At 42.0% G+C, this 19,064-nt stretch overlaps 1 pseudogene; it reads right to left on the bottom strand.

Moving 5' to 3' along the window:
* Positions 1-364: 364 nt before the first annotated feature.
* The window catches only part of LOC130683996 (uncharacterized), a 31,748-nt pseudogene continuing 13,048 nt past the window's right edge, over positions 365-19,064 (bottom strand).

The following is a 19,064-nucleotide window of genomic DNA, read 5'->3' as shown; positions in this document are numbered from 1 at the left end:
CCCCAGCGGCATCACCCAGACCCCCTGCCAGACAGCTGCACCCGCCTCCTGGGGGCAGGCCTCTCCCCCTGCGCCTGCCCAGGGCCTCACAGGGGGAGTATGAAACGATCTCAGAGACATAGCCTGGCGCCTAAGAGCACGAGGGACACACAGCCCAACTCAGGGCCTGTGGGACTCCAACATCTGAGAACATTTATTTCCTTCTCCAAGTCCCTGGTGAGGAAGAAGGTCAGCTACACCAGCCAGGCCGGGCAGAGACAGCCAGGAGGCCTATATCCCTGGCCCTGGTAGGGGTAAGCCAGGGAAAGCCAGGCCCCCCTGGCCTGGGTACCTGCTGGAGGACAGGGGAGAAGGACGGGCCACCTCAGAACCTGATGCGGGAGCTCTTCTTCACGGAGGACAGAGGAGGGGTCTTCAGAGGCCATGAGAGCTGCTTTGGGGAGGAGCTGACAGGCATGGGGGTTGCTGACCTCTGCACGATGTACCTGGACACCTGGGGGGACTGCAGCCCTAGGGAGGTGGACAGGTTGTACTCCGGAAACCCAGAGGCCGGGGCTGAAGGTGACAATGAGGTGTACGTGGAGGAGGCAGTGGGCGTGCTGGCAGTGGTGCTGGGTGCCGTCTCCCTATCAGGATCCAGGTCCTTCTGGAAGGTGTGGGTCTCCAGGTGGAGGAGCCGGCCCTGCTGCTTAGCACCTTGTGCTTCATCAAGTCAGGCGGGTGGGTGGGTGCCAGTTCATTGAAGTGCAGCATTTGGTAGATCTGAGGAGCGATCTGTGGGGAACAGAGAGGGGAGTGCAGGGGCAGCAGGACCAAGAGGGAGGCCCCAGGAGGATGGGCCTGACACTTCCATGCAGAAGAAGTCTCTGGAGGGCCACGGCTGTCACTGATGACCAAACCCACCCTTCTCTTGGTATAGCAGCAGCCTGCGAGGTGGGCACTGGACTGTCCCTGTCTTAGGAGGAGGCCCAGGTACCAGCTACTGCCCAGACGTGCTCTCACCGCCTGCCAGGCTGGCTCTGGGCGCATCTCCCTCTGCACTCTGACCTCTCCCCAGCAGGCACAGAGGAGCTGTCTCACTTAATGCTGAGACCCCGACACAGAGGGAGGGAGCCCCCACAGTGCCTCATGGCACTCGAGGAGGGAACGGCTGAGATCTGCCCAGCAAGAGGCATGATGGGGCTTGAGGCTGCCTTTCCAGAGACCCTGGCTCCTTTTCCTTCTTTCCAAGGAAAACCCCCTCCATGCCCTCCATCTCCTCCTGATCGTTTACCTGGCACCATGAGACCCTGTACCTGCACAGGAGCAACATGAGCAGTAAACACACTGATAAACCAAAACCACACAGTCAGGCAATGCTTTGGACGCTGTGGGAGCGCCAGGCCCAGAGGACCCCCCACAAGGGCCCAGTGAGGCTTGCCCTCAAGGTCAAACCCATCTCCATGGCCTCAACCAGGGCCTTGGCAGAGAAACCAGCCCGACCAGCTTTATCCCAGAACTGTCTGTGGTCCACAATCCTGTGAAAGGCCCGATGTTCCCCTCAGCCCCACTGGAGGGCCAGGTGGGCACGAGTGGTCACCGATGGAGGCGGGATCCCCGGCCTCCAGCCCCGGCATCTCAAGGAGACAGCCCCGCCCCGCCTCACCTGGCACTTCACCCAGGCGTACTGCACATTGGTGAACAGGAGTTTGGGACTTGGAGGCTGCACTTGGACGTGTATGCTGCTCCCAGGACTTGGCTCACCTGCAGGAGTCAAGGGCAAGCGTGAGGGCTCAGGCTTGAGGTGCTGGGGGCCCCTCTACACCCCCAGCCTCACCTGCTTGCCCTTGGGCTCCCACTTGTGCCAGCTGTTCTCAGTGTCTTCTGGGGAGCGCTCTCCGGCCCACGGGGACAGCAGGGCCCCCTGCACCTCTGCAGCTTGGCCCACGCCTCAGCCTCGGCGTCCTCCTTCCCGTTCGGAGCGCCATGGAGCTACCTGCTCCCGCTGCTGGTACTCCAGGGCCTCAGGGAGATCCCGCTCCCCCCTGCCATGAGGGGCTTTCTTTCAGAAGGTGCCCTAGGCGCGGTTCCTCCCTCCTGGGCCTGGGCCTTTCCAAGCTTCTCATCCCTCCCTTGAGGCCATATTGCCCAGGCCTGGTCAATTAGCAAGTGTTCAATTAACATTAGCGAAGCCCAGATTAAACTGGTTCCCACCAAGTCCTGCCACCTCCCCACCACCCTGTGCTCTCCTCCGTGGAGACCTGGCACCCCATCCTGACCTTAGCTGGACCTCCCCCTGTGGAATACTTAAACATCCTCTCCCTCCTAGGGAAGCCCTGCCTCTGCCTTATTTGATATCCCCCCCAACAGATAAGACTTATGCCTTCCCAGGAGTATAGGAGCCACAAGGACTGTTGGAAGTGCCTGGAAAACTCCCACTTATATTCAAAACACAACTCCAAAATCTATTCTTCTATGAAGCCTTTCTTTTACTTGATCCACCCAATCAGGAGATTTTTCCTCTACGCTATCCCTGTTCTTAACAGTCCTGCCACTTACCACATAGAACTGCAGTCACGAGTTTGCATATCCATCTCTCCAAATGGACTGTGAGTTCCCTAAGGCAGGACTCATATCTGACTGGATTTCTAGAACCTAGCACAGGGCCTGGCAGTCATCAGGACCTCAATAAATATTCTCTGAAGGATCTAAATTATCCAAGACTTGGTCAGAAATAGGGTGGAACATGTATGGAGGAAAAACCTGAAGAGAAGGTTTCCAAAGCAAGCAACCTGCCTTCCCCATGAAACAGGGAAATAACGTGAGTGTCTATCCTCCCAGGGAACTCTGGCCACACAGAATTAACCTCTGCAGGGAACCAGCCTGAACAAATCTGAACCTGGTTCTGGGGAAGGGACTTGGGTTTTTTTATTTTCCACTGTTTTGTACTTCTGAGTCTTTCAGCTTTGCTGGGCTAAAACAGAGCTCTTTGGCCACCACTGACACCTGTGGAGTCAAATGTGCTTGTAGGTCCCAAATCTTTGGCCTTCTGAGCACCCCCCCCCCCCCACCGAGTGTGCCCTGCACTCTCCAAGTAAGGCTGCCTGGGACTTGGGGAAATGCCCAGCATCCCCTTCCTTGGGCCAGAGGAGACCAGGTGGGCCGTGATAACTCACTGCAGCTCAGTGAAGGCCTGGGAAGCAACTAGGGAGTCGTCATCCTCCTTTACCCTTATTCTTAGATCATACTCACTAACCATCTGGACATCCTGCAGCCTTTTCCAAACATTCAGGCCAAATGTCCCTGTAATTTAACACATCCAGCTCAGTAGCAATGACAGAGCTTCCCCTTCCTCTGAACCCTCTGTCCCTCATCCTCCACCCTCAGCCAACAGTCCCTTGCCCCTGGCCTACACCTGTTGATGCCTACCATATGCCAGGCATTATGCTGGCTACTCTACAAATACCTGGAGGAATCGGACACTAGCCATAGGATATACTTAGAGCTCAGGCCTAAAGCATTTTGCCCCACATGGAGGCCGAAATAGAGTACTGCGGCAATGACCAAGTGATTCTCAGTTAGGCTTCATGTAGCTCATGTATAAAATAGCAATGGCACAAAATGATCAGGTGTCCATCAAATGTGAGGTTAGGGATGGGGCTGGGAAGAACAGGGGCTGGGGTAGCAAGCAGGTAGTGAGAAGAGTGAAACATGAAATCCTCCTGGGCAGGGTGCAGTGAGTTAGTTGCAGGCTATTCCCCTGCTGCAGAATTTTTCTTTAATTAAGAAAAACTAAACACATATGTTACAAATATTTTTTAAAAATAATTGGAGGGAAACAAAATAAAAAATGAACAAGTGGGACTTCATCAAACTAAAAAGCAAGCTTCTGTACAGCAAAGAACACCATCTGCAGAACAAAAAGGCATCTTACAGTATGGGAGAATATATTCATAAATGACTCATCTGATAAGGGGTTAACATCCAAAATATATAAAGAACTCATATGCCTCAACACCCCAAAACAAATAACCCAATCAAAAAATGGGCAGAAGACCTGAGCAGACACTTCTCCAAAGAAATACAAATGGCTAACAGGCCCATGAAAGATGCTCCATTTCACTAATCATCACGGAAATGCAAATTAAAACCACAGTGAGATATGACCTCACACCAGTTAGAACAGCCAACATCCCAAAGAGAAGAAATAAATGCTGGCGAGGGTGTGGAGAAAGGGGAACCCTCTGACACTGTTGATGGGACTACAACTTGGTGCAGCTGCTGTAGAAAGCAGTATGGAGGTTCCTCAAAAAACTAAAAATAGAAATACCATTTGACCCAGTAATTCCACCCCTAGGAATTGACCCAAAGAAAACAAAAACCCTGACTTGAAAAGATAAATACACCCCTGTGTTTATCATGTCACTACATGCAATAACCAAGATATGGAAGCAACCTAAGTGTCCATCAATAGATGAATGGATAAAGAACAGGTGGTACATATACGCAATGGAATACTATTCAGCCATTAAAAAAATGAAATCCTGCCATTTGCAACAACATGGATGGATCTAGAGGGTATTATGCTCAGTGAAATAAGCCAGATAGAGAAAAACAAATACCATATGATTTCACTTATTTGTGGAATATAAAAACAAAACAAAGCAGAAGGAACAAAACACCATTCAACTCATAGACACTGAGAACTGACTAGTGGTTACCAAGGGCGAGAGGAGTAGGCAGGGGCAGGGGGAGGGAGAGGGGGACTGTTGAACCACTGTGATGTACATTTGATAAATTAAATAAAAATAATAATAATAATTGGAGAGCTGTAGAAGCAAAGAAATCAAGACAAACTAAAATTACAGAAAAGGAAGAGTCCTTCAAAGAAGAAGTGAAATCAGGAGCTGCTTTCTTCTCTGGGAGCATTTTCTGAGTCTGGGCGTTGGCTGAGTAAGAATCAGGCTCAGATTAGGAGGAAGAAAGCAACTGCAAGGAAGAGAAACCAGCAGAGCTCTGGACAGACACCGTTAAAGACATACACACAAAGAGACTGGAAAGTCAACACACAAGATAGACTAGAACAGAATACAAAACAAAAGTTAAAAACCCATTCACCCAAAATAAAAATGAAAAGAGGAATAGAGAAAGAACAGATGAAACCAACAGAAAGTAAAAATTACCACAGTGGACTTAAATCCAACCATGTAGATAGTTATATAAAATGAAAATGGACTAAATACAACAATTAAGATGGAGAGATTTTCAGACTATTAAATGAAAAGGCAAGATCCAACTACATATCATTTAGAAGAAATAAGACTTTACTTATAAATACAAAGATTAAAAGTGAAAGGATGGTAAAAGATATATCATGAAAGTACTAAGCAAAGAAAGCTTAGGAAAATGTGTCTGTCTCTACAAACAGAGAAAGACTTCAGGACAAGGAACATTACTGAAAATTAAAAGGTCAATTTTGTAGTGATAAAAGAACCAATTCCTCAGGAAGACATAATAATCCTAAATGCATATATGCCTAGCAATTTAGGGATTCAAAAATAAAAGAAACTGAAAGAACTAAAGGGAGAAACAGACAAGTCCACAATCATATTTGGAAATTTTAAGACCTCTCCCAGCTGTTCATACAACAAGTAGACATCAAAACAGTAGAGATATAAAAGATTTGAACAAGACTATCAACTAACTGGCCCTAACTAACATTTATAACATTTTACATCCAACAACAGCAGAACACACATTCTTTTCAAAGTACACATGGAACACTTACCAAAATAGCCAAGAAAATGGGACATATAAAAGATGCAGGAAGTTTCAAATCATCAAAATCATAGAGTGCAGAATTTATTTTCTGACTACAATGGTATTGAATATCAATAACAATAGCTGGAAATTTGGCCAAGTATTTGAAAACTAATCAAAACACTTCTAAGTTATTCATAGGTCAAAGGGAAAATTAGAAATCACTTCCAACTGAATGATGATAAGACTAGGAAACTAAAAAGTTATAACATGAAAATTTATGGGATGCAACTAAAGCAGTGCTTGAAGGAAAATTTATAGCTTCACATACCTACATTAGAAAAAAGGAGGCTGTAAAACACATGATCTAGGTTTCTACTTTAAGAAGTTAGGAAAAGAAGAGTAAATCAAATTCAAAGTAAATAAAGGAAAAGAAATAATTTTAAAATAAAAAGGAAGTTGTTGTTTAATGGGTATAGAATTTCAGACTTGCAAGATGGAAAAGTTCTGGAGATCTGTTGCACAACAATGTGGATATATTGAATACTGCCGAACTGGTCACTTAAAAATGGTTAAGATGGTAAATCTAATGTTATGTGTCTTCACCACAATAAAAAAAAAAGAAAAATGTTATTTGACAATTTTATAGAAAAAACATACATAATTATATGCCATTACTTAAATGCAGAAATATATAAAATAGAAAATGAACAAAGAATAGAGAAAATCAACAATGCCAAAGCTGATTCTTTTAAAGTATTAACAAATCCAAAAACCTCCAGCAAAATTGAAAGAGAAAGAGAACACACATATTGCCAGGATCAAGAATGAAAAGGGGACATTAATAGAGATCCTGTGACATTAAGAAGATGATAAGGGACTATTGTGAAGAATTTAATGATAGCATATTTGAAACTTGGATAAAATGGAAAAATTCCCTGAAAAAAATGAGTTTATCAAAACTGACACAAGAAATAGAAAATCTAAGTAGCCCTATATCTACTAAAGAAATTGAATTCATAATCAAAATCTTTTTCATAAAAACAACTCTAGAACCAGAGAGCTTAATCAGTGGATTCTATCAAATATTTAAGAAAGATATAATACCCATTCTATGCCAATTCTCCCAGAAATAAGAAGAGAACTTTCCAAATCCTATGAGGCTAGCATTACCCTGATACTGAACAAGACAAAGAAACTACAAGAAAAGAAAACTGTAGATCAATATTCTTCATGAACATAGATGCAAAAACTCTAAACAAAATTTTACTGAACAGTATTCAACAGTATATTAAAAAGAATAATACTTGACTAAGTGAGGTTTATACCAGGAATGCAAGATTGGATTAACATTCAAAATTCAAAGAATGTAACTCACCACATTAGTATAATAAAGGAGAAAAACCGTATGATCATTGCAATAGAAGCAGAACAGTCATTTGACCGAACCCAACATTCGTGATTATAAAAAATTCTTTTTTTATATAATAATTAATTAATAATTATAAAAAAATCTCTCAGCTAACTAGGGAAAGAGACAGCTACTGTTAAAAAAGAAATATTGCAAGATTCCACTAAAGCAAACACATAGAAACAAAAAGTAGAATAATGGCTGCCTGAGCCAGAGGGGAGGGGCTTGGGCAGTTGTGGTTCAAAAGTGAAGTAAGTTAACACTACTGTACTGACACTTAAAATTTTGTTAAGAGGGTAGATTTCTGGGTTTTTTCTCCCCACGAATATTATATAATTGACATCTGACATTGTGTAGGTTTAAGGTGCACAACAGGATGATCTGCTGCATGTATACATTGGAAAATGACAGCCACAAGTTTAGTTAATACATCCATCAAGTCACAGTTAACATTGTTTTTTATTTTTTGTGGTGAGAATTTTTAAGATCTCTCTTAACTTACAAGTATACAGTATAGTATTCATAACTGTATATATACTTTTCTGTACATTAAAGCCTCAGAATTTACTCACCCAATAACTGGAGCCACCTTCATCAATTTCCCCCACCCTGCCTCCTGCCCCTGGCAGCCACCAATCTACTCTGTTTCTATGAGTTTGGTTTCTTTAGATTCCACATAAAGTGATATCATACAACATTTGTCTTTCTCTCTCTGGCTTATTTTATTGAGCATAATGCCTTTCAGTTTCATTCATGTCATTGCCAATGGCAAGACTTCCTGCTTTTTCATGCTGACTAATATTCCATTGTATATGTATGTACACACATATAAAAGCTATATACATATACGTATACAGTGTCTATACAATAATATATATATGTTATACACAATTTATCACATTTTCTTTATCCACTCATCTGTTGCTATACACTTAGGTTGCTTCCATGTCTTGGCTACTGTAAATAATTTTGCAATGAACATAGAGGCACAGATATCTCTTTGTGATAGTGATTTTATTTGGTTTGGATATATATCCAGAAATGAAATTGCTGGATCAGTGGTTGTCATGTTATTTGTTTTTACCACAATTTTAAAAGACTTTTGGAAGGGAGTATAAAAGCACAACTATGAAGGGTGGGATTGATAAAATGGATAATACTAAAATTAACTTCTGTTCATCAAGAGACATCACAGAATAAAAAGCAGGCTCAAAATGGAAGAAGACATCTATAAAATATGATTGTCAAGGAACTCATATCCAGAATATAGAAAGGACTCCTACAAATCCAAAGGAAAAAGACAAGTCAGTAGAAAAATGGGGAGAACATCTGAATAAGCACTTAATAATAGCCACCTGACCAACAAATACATGAGATGCTCAACCTCACTACTCATCAGTGAAATTCAAATTAAATTAGAAACTTCATAACAATGTTATGTTTAGTAGCCCCACATAGCTAGAAACAACCTCAATGGCACCAAGTAGCACCAATGAATAAATTGTGGTATATCAGCAACAGAATACTCCTCGGCAATGATGACGACTCAACACCTACATTCAACTGAAGACTGAACTGCACAAACATAATGGTATTTGAGAGAAAAGACCCAGCCATGAAGGAGAACCTATCTCACCATTTCATTCATAGAAAGTTCAAAACCAGACAAACCTAATCTCTGGATTTAGAAATCAGGATAGGGGAGAACGGTAGGTCAAACTGGACCAGTGGGGGAATGGGGGAAGCACCAAGTGCTGGTATTATTCTGTTTCTTGATATGATGTGGCTATTAGCATATGGGCTTATTTTCTGAATATTCACCAAGCTGAACCTTTTTGATTTGTGTGCTTTTCTTCATGTACATTATTATACAACAATCAGTTCATTTTATAAAGAAAAAGAAGTGTACCTTATCAGATACATGATTTGCAAAAATATACAAAGGCAAATAATGTTGAATAGATAGACAGTTGATGGATGAATGAACTGAATGGACAATGGGAATGACTCACATCATTGACAGAGTTTGCACTACCATCACGATCAATTTTAGACTATTTCATCACCTCACAATACATGCAAATGGAATCACACAATATAGTGTGATCTCTTGTGGCTGGCTTTGCTTACTTAGCGTAATGTTTTAGAGGTTTATCATGTAGTATGCATCAGAATTCCATTCTTTTTTATGGTTGGATAATATTCCATCATATGGACAGACCACACCACACTTGACCCATTCATCAGTTTTAGACATTTGGGTAGTTTTCACTTCTTGGCTATACAACTAATGTTGCTATAAATACTTGTTAACAAGATTTGTGTGTGGAAATATGTCTTCAATTCTCTTGGGTATATATTTAGATGTGGAATTGCTGGGTCAGACGGCAACTCTATGTTGTACTTTCTGAGGAACTACCAAACTGTTTTCCAAAGTAGCTGCACCAGTTTACACTCTCACCAGCAATGTATGAGATTTCCAATTTGCCCTTATCTTAGCCAACACGTATCTGTAACCATCCTAATGAGGGTGAAGTGGGATCTCATTATGGTTTTGACATACATTTCTTTGATGACTAATGATGGTCAGCATCCTTTGATATCCTTGTTGGCAATTTGTATACCTTCTTTGAAGAAGTGTCTATTTAGAGGCTTTGCTCATTTTTAATTGCGTTATTTGTCTTTTTTTTACTGTTGAATTGTAAGAGTTCTTCATAAATTCTGGATTCTAGTGTCTTATCTGTCATTTGCAAATAGTTTCTTCCATTCTGTATGTTATCTTTTCTCTTTCTTAGTGGTGCCCTTTGGAGGCTAAAAGTTTTTAATTGTAATGAAGTTCAATTTATTTTTTCTTTTGTTGCATGTGTTTTTTGGTGTCATTTCTAAGAAACATTGCCTGACCCAAGGTCATGAAAATCTCTATATTTTTTTCATAAGAGTTTTATAATTTTCACTCTTACGTTTAGGTCTATGACCAAAGTTAATTTTTGTGAATGTTGTGAGGCATGGTTTCGTGAAGTTTTTGTGTTCATTCTATTGGTGGGTATATCCAGTTTTCCCAGCTCTGTTTGTTTAGAAAGACTATTCTTTCCCCCATTTGATTGTCTTGGTATGCTTGTTGAAAATCAATTGACCAGAAACATGAAAGTTTATTTTCCTACTCTTAATTCTATTCCATTGTCTATCCTAATGCTAGTACCACGCTATCTTTACTGTAGCATGTAGTAAATTTTGAAATTGGGAAGTGTGAGTCCTCCAATTCTTTCTTTTCCAAGATTGTTTTTATTTTTAGGTCCTTTGTATTTCCATATGAACTTCAGGATCAGCTTGTCAATTTCTGCAAATAAGGCAGCTGGGATTTTCATATAAATTGCATCGAATCAATTTGGGAAATACTGCTATATTGACAATGTTAAGTCTTCTAATCCATGAATATGGGCCATGTTTCCACTTGTTCAGGTTCTTTGATTTCTTCAAATAACATTTTGTAGTTTTCAGAGTACAAATTTTACACTACTTTCATAAATTCATTCCTAAATATTTCATTCTTTTTCATGCTCTTGTAATCTGGATGCCCTCAGAGGTGGCAAGAGCAGACATCCTTGTCTTGTTCCTGATCTTAGGAGGAAAGAATTTAATCTTTCTCCATTAAATATGACGTTAGCTGTGAATTTTTTGTAAGTGGCCTTTATCAGGTTTTCCCCTCCATTCCTCGTTGAGAGGTTTTTTTCTTATCAGAAAAAATATTTATCGAATGCTGTTTCTACATCTAGTGAGATGATCATGTGTCTTTTTTCTTCATTCAATTAATATCTATATCAATTGATTTAGGACGTTAAACCAGCCTTGCATTCCTGAGATATTCTTACTGTGTAATCCTTTCATATGTTGCTGGATTCAATTTGCTATTATTTTGCTTAGGATATTTGCACGTATATTCACCAGAGATAGTGGTCTGCAGTTTTATTTTCTTGTGGTGTCTTTGTCTGGTTTTGGTAACAAGGTAATGCCAGTCTCATAGAAAATCCTTTTGCAAGAACTTTTGAGGAACTGACATTAATCTTTCTTGAAATTGTTCACAGAATTCACCAGTGAAGGCATCTGTACCTGAGCTTTCCCTTATGGGAAGCTTTATTACTAACTCAATCTCTTTACTTGGAATGTTCAGATTTTGCATTTCTTTAGATTTTCTATTCCTTCTTGAGCCCATTTTGGTAGTTGATATCTTCTTAAGAATTTGTCCATTTTCTATCATTATTTTGATAATGAAAAATTAAAAACAAGTTAAATAAATGACTGTACCTCTATAAAGTGAACATTAATTATTACAAAGTCTGATTTTCAAGAATATTTGATAATATATGAACTTCCAGTTCATACAGTGTGATCCCAATTCGTTTAAAATATATCATTATAAAAACTAAGAGCAGCTAGTGAGAAGCACAAATTCTGAAGTCACACAGACATGGGTTTACTCCTCAGTCTAGCACTGGCAGCCATGTGAGCTCAGACAGGACCTCCCAACTCTTCAGTTTCATCTCCCTTATCTGAAAAATAACATCTCCCTCACAGAGTCACTCTAGAGATTCAATGAGAGGATACATAATAACACTAATCACAATCCCTGAAACATAGTAAACAGTCAATAATCGACACTTTGATTGTTGTCCTTATAATGATTGTATTAACTAGAGATTCTTCATATACTGAACCCATGGGTAATCAGTTCCCAACAGATCTGAGTGCAGTGAAGTTCTCTTCTTACTAAAACTAGCCTGGACAGAATATATTTCTATAGAAATTCAAAGGGCACCTAAGACTTCAAGATGACTGTGAAAATGGCAAATGTATATAAGCCTTTGACCTTGCAATCTCACTTCCAGGAATTTGTCCAACAGATATTTTTTCACACATGTAAAATGACATAGTCACTATTCCCTTCTAGTTAAAAACAAAACATAGAAAAGAAGCTCAATGTCCATTAAAAGGGAATTAGATCAATAACATATTCTATGGCTTACTACACAGCTATAAAAATTAATGTACTGCTATGCAAAGATTAAGACACATTATGGAGTAAGAAAAGCAAGGTGAGTACTAGTAGGTAAGACGTGCTACCGTCATGTAAAAAATAATGCTGCTATAATGTTAAATAATAACCCTAACTTTACACATTTGTGTTTGCAAAAACAAACCCTAGAAAAATAACCAAGAGTCAATGAAAGTGGTTACTTCAGGGAACAAGGAGAACCGTTTTTGGCAGGAGACAGGAGGAGGACTAAGACTTGTTACATTGCCTGATTTTATAAACTTCCATTGAATTATAATATACATATAGGAAAAATATATATACCATAAATGTACCATTGAATACATTTTTACAAACTGAACAAGACAGATAATGAAGAGAGCATGGTCAGTGCCCCAGAAGTTCCCCATGTGACTCCTTCTAGCCACTCCATTCCCCCAACAAAGATGATCACTTCTCATAGGTTTCTGTGTTTTTGTACTTTATATGAATGGAACTATAAAACATATAATATATATTCTCTTGTGTCTTATTTCTTTCACTTAAATTGTTTAAAGAATTGCTCATTTTGTGTTGAGTAGTTGCAGATCATTCATTGCCAATGCCAGATATTATTCTATATAGTGCATATATCACAATTTATTTTTTCAGACTACATTAATTAGGCATTTGGGATTTTCCAAATGTGGAGTTATTGCACATAGTAATTCTATCCACCCGCATATTTCTCTTGTGTATTAGAAGTGGAGTTGTTAGGTCACAGAGTAGGCATATTCAGCTTTAATAGCTACTGCCAAACAGTTCCCCAAAATGACTATTCCAAGTTGCATTCCTACAAGCAGTGTAAATTACAGTTGATTTATATCCTTGTCAACATTTGGTATTGTCTGTCTTTTTAGTTTTAGCCATACTGGGGTGTGTGTAGTGGTAACATATTGTGATACCACTTTAATTTGTATTTTTCCAATAACTAATGAAACAGTGCTCAACTTCATTAGTCATCAGGGAAATATCAAGTGATTTTTAAACTATATAAATGGTATTACCTACCTGAGAAAATACAGAAATATTTTCATTATTTTTAAAAAGAATTCATGACTCCAGGGCTCTCCTTGCAAAGATCAATGCCCATGGAATGTGTGCGTATGTGTGTGTACACATGTGCATGTGTATGTATGTGGGTATATTTGGTGTGTACACACTTGTGTTTTACTGTTTAATGGTGACTTCAGGTTAACAGAAACTCTTCCACAACCTTGAACAGGAAACAGAAAAGATAGAATCTCAGTAAAAGAACTATGATCCCAGCTCCTTAGTGGAGATCAAAGGCACTTTTCTGGGCAGCCACTCAGTAACCTGCCTACCTCCTTCTCCTTCAAGGGGATGTAGTATGGGAGGCTGATCTGGCCCTGTTTAGGAATTAAGTACCAGAACTTGTTTGTTCTACTGGATTGGAATGGCCACTTGTCAGTGAATGTGCAGTAATCCTTGATGTCCCAGATCTAGGCACAAAGGGTGAGTTAGTGGTCCCCCAACACCAGCTCATTCTGTGGGCTCCCCCCAGACCATTTCTCTTCTCCTGAGGGGCAGTTCTTACTTACATCTCTGAAATACCCAGACACTCAGGGCCATAAGGGGCCCAAGGGATCTTTCAGGATAGATCTGAGCTAGCATGCAAAGAGGGTTTGACTGGCCGAAGGACAAGACCGTCTTGCCTCACGTCTCACCACAAAGCACAAAACCAGTTCCTGAGACAGCTGATCACAGATGAGATGCACAGCTCGGGGGTGAGGGACCTGTAGGAAGAGAACCATAGAGTGTGGGACCCACTGGGAATGGCTTCTTTGGAGGGGCCTTTTGAACCAAGCCCTCATTCATTTCACTAGGCACACCAGAGCAGGAAAGGACTTCAGAGGTAATCCACCCTACTGTCCACTGTTTGACAAATGAAACAACTCCCAGAGGGCCTAGGGCCTAGGCCAGTGCCACATGTGGCAAAGAGGTGTCAGAGCTTGGCTGACACCAGCCCTCAGCCTCATTGCCCATTCTTCCTCACCTTGATGTGTCCTTTACAGTCCCCTGTGACAAGGATCCAGTCATTTTCATCAGTGGCCATGGCGCCCACGACTACATTCCCATTGTCTTCAAATTCCACAGGGAACTTCCCCAGTAGGCCCCCATTCTGGTGTATGGACCAAGCATAGATGTAACCATCCATGCAGCTGCTCAGCAGGGCAGCCATGTGTGGCAGACAAGGCCTGGTCTGCAGGAAGATTATCTGTGCAAGAGGTGCGCCCACTCAGGGATGCTATGAGCCGGGCTCACCCTGAACACGGTGCATGGTGCTGGGGGCCCAGGCAAGTCACCACTCCCATCTGGTCCCCAAATTTCCTAGACACCCGATGAGAATGGTGATGGTCTACTACCCTTCTGACCCAGCTAGTGATGAGGAACATTTTCTGCACTATGAGCTCCTTAAGGGCAGGAATGTGTATCATTTTTGTTCACTACTTTACCCCAGCAATTCCAACGGTGCCCGACACATAGTATGTGACCATGAGTGGTTATTGAATGAAGACATACAAGTTTGATTTATCCTAAAACAAACAAGATTTTCTAAGACTTGTAATTCAATTTAAAGTGGTTTGAAGAACAGACTCATTCCCTTTCACATAATCTACAGTGAAATGTCATATTTCCAGCCATTCACCAAGAAAGCATTTTAGCCAAGTTCCTCAGGTCTTGTTTTGATTATGCCCTTTGCTAATTCTCCCCTTTGCTCACTTTCACTTTTCTTGCCACTTCTCTGGCCCATGTGGGGACCACGGTGGAAAGTGACCCTGCACAGTGGACATGAGAAGATTCAGCTCCTCTGCTGGCTGCCACCCTGCATGAGGCAGAGAGCACAGACGGGTGGAAATAGAGAGAATCATGCCAGATGGGAAATCGGAGGTTTCTTCACTCCTGCTAAGTCAGGTGTGGTAGCATATGTGTCCCCAAAATATGTCACCACCACCCACAAAATCTCAGTCATCTTTATTGTCAGAGAGGATAAAACAAAACACTCAACCCACTCTCCACTGATCCAGGTGCCAGGGTCACAAAACCAGGTGCCCCTAAACAATGACAAAGGGCAAACATTTTCCTGCTTTATGCAAACATACTTGTGCATAGCACTAAATGTGGACAGCACAAACTGATGGGAAGAAATTGAAACCACAGAATCCCAGAAATACCCAGAAACCAGCACCATTAAGATTTAAATGCATTTCCCTCCAGCTTTTTTCTAATCTCATTGTCTATGTAGACTTTAAGCATATATTTTTAAATTATGAAATATACATGCAAGATCAAACCAATGGAAAAATAGAGAAGATCCAGAAATAGATTATAGAAGACTATAATATATAAAAACGATAGAATCTTAAGCTGGTGGGGAAAAGATAAACAGTTCAAGAAATGGTATCTGAAAAACGGGCCACCAGTTTATTTTAAAAATTAGATTCATACATCACAACATACACAAAATTACTTAGATGGGACAAAAAGCTGACTAAATATATATAATATTAGAAACAGTTATAAAAAAACATAAGCTTTCCTGAGATCTAGGGATACACCATGTCTTTCTCTATTGTCACACACACAAAAAAACAAAGATAGCTAGATAAAAATGAAATCTTAGGTCATAACACAAAGGCAGATGAGATGACAATATCTGTAACATACAACAGGCAAAGGATTCATATCCAAAGCATAGGGGGGCGGAGCCAACATGGCGGCGTGAGTAGGACAGTGGGAATCTCCTCCCAAAAACATATATACTTTTGAAAATACAACAAACACAACTAGCCCTAAAAGAGAGACCAGAAGACGCAGGACAGTGGCCAGACTGCAGCTACACCAGCGAGAACCCAGCGACTGGTGAAAGGGGTAAGATACAAGCCCCGGCCCTGCGGGACGCGAGCGCCCCTCCCCCCAGCTCCCGGCGGGAGAACAATAGGCAGAGCGGGAGGGAGACGGAGCCCAGGACTGCCGAACACCCAGCCCCAGCCATCCGGGCCAGAGCGCAGACACAGTATATGCCCAGGGGGCCCTGGATACTGGGAGAACAGGGGGTAAGACCTCAGAGCGGGTGCCGAAGCTGATGCCCCTGTGACAAAGAAAAGCGGGGGCTTTTTGAAAGTCTTAAAGGGACAGGGACTTAACAGCTTGACGGAAACAACCCAGGTCACAGTACAGCAGCTGGAAATTACAGGGAAAACCGGGTGCACTAACCCCCTGGGCAACAGCTCTGAGACCCCTCACGGAGGCAAACAGTCAAGCAGCCCCCCCATCCATCACCCCACCGGGCGCTGCGAAAGCAGAGAAGCAGCCTGAGACAAATTCCGCCCACAGAAAGGGAAATTTCTCCCTCCCGGCCAGGCAAGACACAAAGACCCACTCTACACGCAATTACCCAACACAAGCCACTAGGGGTCGCAGTTGCCCCAGTAAAGAAAGGCCAGTAGTAAGTGAAAATTTTGGCCCTCCCAGCTGACAGTCAATAGCACCTGTCAACATGAAAAGGCAAAAAAATATGATTCAGACAAGACTAACCCAGACAGCTTCGGCATCTGCTACATCTTCCCCTGAGAAGGAATCTGGGGAGATAGATTTAGCCAGTCTACCTGAAAAAGAATTCAAAACAAAAGTCATAACCATGCTGATGGACTTGCAGAGAAATATGCAAGAACTAAGGAAGGAGAATTCAGAAATAAAACAAGCTCTGGAAGGACTTCAAAACAGAATGGACGAGATGCAAGAGACCATTAATGGACTAGAAAACAGAGAACAGGAACGCAGAGAAGCTGATGCAGAGAGAGATAAAAGGATCTCCAGGAATGAAAGAATTTTAAGAGAGCTGAGTGATCAATATAAAAGAAATAATATAAGAATCATAGGCATTCCAGAAGAAGTAGAGAGAGAAAAGGGGATAGAAAATGTCTTTGAAGAAATAATTGCTGAAAATTTCCCCAAACTAGGGGAAGAAATGGCCTCTCAGACCACAGAGGTACACATATCCAAAGCATATAAAGAGCTCCAAGAAATTAATTTTAAAAAAGGGACAAAGCATATGTAAATACATAGGCAGATTTACCTGTGAAGTTCAAGGCCAAGGTCAAGTTCAAGGCCCTTCCAAGTTCCAGAGAGGAATAGCAACACACAGACATATCCTAGAAATTTAATGCACTGAAAAAACAGAAATGACTAACAAATATACAAAAACCTCAGTATCACCAATAACTAGAGAACTGTAAAAGAACAATGCTATTTTCCACCTACCAAACAGGCAGAAATTAAGAAAAGGCTAATGGTTATTACCTGCTTTGTGTGAGGACAGAGGCAGACACACACACTATTGGAGAGTGTGTAGATCCCCACGGTCTTCGTGGAGAGCAAATCAGCTTGGTAACCAGAATGTACACTGTGCATACTTGGTGACCCAACAATAGAAACCATGCATTACTGCGCAGACAAACCTATAAGTGTCCCAACTGCACCACTGATTATAATAGCCAAAAACTAGGAACGACTTAAATGTCTATCAATTGGGCATTCATTAAATAAATTGCCGTGAACCCAAAGGAATACACTGCAGAAATACATAGGCAGATTTACCTATGAAGTTCAAGGCCGAGGTCAAGTTCAAGGCCCTTCCAAGGTCCTGGGAAGAATAGTAACACGCAGTGATTGTTACAACTGTCAGCTTTGTAGGTTTGGAAATTCGTTGTCATTCTTTTCTCATTCTAAATAAGTTTTCATGTTTGCATCTCATTTCTTATTCATAATTTTGTGTTATTTTTCATAAAGGTTGCCTCCCAAATGGGCTCCAAAACACATAGACTGGCCTTCTGTATGAAGCTATTAAAAAGAATGAAGCTGATTCACCTGTGCTGAGAGGAAAAGTCCATGGTACATTACTAGGTTAAAACCAGAAAAAGCAAGCAGCTGGACTATGGTCTCAAATGCTAACAGTTTGGGTTGAAATCAAAACCATACCTGTGTGTACAGCATATAGGAAAATAACAATAAATCTCAGAGATACACAGTTACTTCTTTATAGTAGTTGTCATTTTTTAAGGAAATTTGAAAATTTTTGTCATCAGCAATATCCAGATCATTTCTCCTAAAATGTGATTCCTCACAGCTGTACGGGATTCCCCTAAGTGATGCATGTGCCAGGAAGATCTCCAGATGGCATGTGCCATTTCTGAACTGGGGGAAGCCAAGGCTTTCTTCACAACCCTTCCCGATCCAGCCTGGGACAGCTAGAGCAGGATGAAGGTGCATGAGCGGTAGGGACTGTGGCAGGCTTGGAGAAGGCCAGGGGCCATGGGACCACATGGTCGGGGCTGTGTAGCCAGGGTCAGGAGTGGGCACAGTGAAGAGGGGCACCGACAGGATGCTGGGCCCTGCACAGGACAGAGCAGGACCCACACGGCCAGGAGGCAGCTAACCAACGCTATTCCTTCTGCCCTCTGCACCCAGCCCCCGACACCTCAAACATATCCCCCTGCCCATTTTGGAAAGAACTCCTGAACAAAGTTGGGCAGCCCAGCCTCACTCAGCCCAGTGGTTCCAGACGGTTCTCAGCCACAGGGGACTAACGGTCTCCCTGGAGGCCCGTTCAGAAGCTGAGCCTACACATGAGCTTGACTTCATAGCTTTCAGAGCAATTTGCCACCCCCACCGATTTGACCTTCACCCCTAGGGAGGCAGCCGAGGACTGGGGCTTCACCTGCACACTGTAAGGGACACAGCTTTGCCTGAATCCGTGGCCTTGCCTCCTTTCCAGCGTCCTTTCTGTCTTACCCGTGCTCTTCTGACATGGCCGGACAGAAA

This window comes from Manis pentadactyla, chromosome 5, assembly GCF_030020395.1.
Source record: "Manis pentadactyla isolate mManPen7 chromosome 5, mManPen7.hap1, whole genome shotgun sequence".
Taxonomy (NCBI): Eukaryota; Metazoa; Chordata; class Mammalia; order Pholidota; family Manidae; genus Manis; species Manis pentadactyla.
This window is presented reverse-complemented; position numbering and strand designations above follow the sequence as displayed.